Here is a 1,766-nt window from a genome sequence, read left to right on the forward strand (position 1 = left end):
TTTATTACGACAGATATTAGCACAGTTATAACTGGAAAAATGAAAGTATTGTACTTTAAGATTTTTTTTTGTTTAATTACTCATAAACATATCAAGGATAAAGCAGTGAAAAGATGAAAATACAGACCGGACATTTCAGTCAGCAAAGTACATTAGACATTATCGACATTTTGGACCTTTTTTGCTATGGATCATGTTTCGAAGAAGTGTCTCCTCCAGCAGCTAGGTGGACCATGCTAACACACATTCACACACACTCACACGCTGATGGTGTCAAGCTACTGGATAGTAGCCACAGCTGCCCTGGGGCAGTCAGACAATACGAGATGAATTGAAATGACTTTTTTTTTTGTAAAGTGCCTTGAGATGGCATTTGCTGTGAATTGGTGCTTATAAATAAACTGAATTGAGATAAGATTATCTTCATGATTTATACTTGTATTTCTCACCAATGTGACAAACCTTCACAATAAAACATCTCTCATTATCCTTTCTGCTCATTGAAGCGTTGGGCAGATGGGCTATGATCGGCCTCTTAATGTAATGATATTAACATTCTGTGATGAAACACATGACAGCTACTGCTACTACACTGCTATAATTCAACTGTCTAGTAGAGCTATGAATGTATTGTTTCATACTTTAACTCAAATACATGTTTTCAAATTTAGCTAAATATTTTGAGACACAGTGTGCTCCCATTCTCAAGTATCATAAACAAAAAATATATATATAAAATACAAGAGAAGTTTCTGATTTTAATGTGAGTAAAATACAAAAAAAAATGTTGAAGATATGTGGATGCTTTTCAGTGCACTTTAAACCATCAGTTATGAAAATAAAAGTATGTTTTTTAACCTTCAACCATTTTATTTTTTCATGTCTTGTCTTGGACGTCACACTGGCGCATGAGTATACCAGTCATCAATTGCTGAGCGCTGTCAGCCATTATTCCTGAGCCCATGTATCTTCCCCTGGATCAGCCGCGTGTGATTTTAATCAGCGTTTCTATTAGGAAGCTCTCTGAACACTCAGCCCCATCACAGAGATACTTCCATCTTCACTGTCTGGAAACACAAACAAAACCAACAGCAGTGCCATGGAGCAGAAAGTTATGTTATTGATTTCATTCTGTCGTACAGTGGAGCTGTGTGGTGAGGTCCACGTTTCACACAAATGAACAAACTCGACACTAATGTGGTTTTATCATGTTCAAGGCTTTCTCCATTTTAAAAAGGGGAGGCTTCAATAAGAGTCCATCAGTGGCAGACAGAATAACAGAGTATGTGGAGATGCGTGAATATATCATTCTGTGTAAATAATCCCTCTAAAGCTTCTATTTATTTAATCAAATTACTGAAATAAATACACTTTTTTTATCATGTTTTAGTTCATTGAGATGCTCCTGGATCAGACGCTAATTTGAGGGAATTAAAATATTTGTCAGATGGTAACAATTTGCTTTAGCAGTTCTTGTCTGTCTGTCTGTCTGTCTGTCACATTAAAGATGTTTTGGAGAAGAGGCGCTCAGCCTCTGCTCGGCCGGATCACAGCCTCTGATGTTTTCTGTTACACTAAAGGGATTTAGGGGGATTCGCTGCTGCTAACACAACTTTTTACTTACAATAAATAGCAGTGGACAGCTGTTGCTGGGCAGTGGCCACGGTGCTGGTGTAGTAACATCTGCTAGGGTTGCAGGACAGTAATCACACTGGAAGCATGTTCAGGGTTTGGTCATGTAATAAAAACATTTGTGCTTTAGTTTA

The sequence above is a fragment of the Poecilia formosa genome, unplaced genomic scaffold, assembly GCF_000485575.1.
Source record: "Poecilia formosa unplaced genomic scaffold, Poecilia_formosa-5.1.2 Scaffold118, whole genome shotgun sequence".
NCBI classification, from domain to species: Eukaryota; Metazoa; Chordata; class Actinopteri; order Cyprinodontiformes; family Poeciliidae; genus Poecilia; species Poecilia formosa.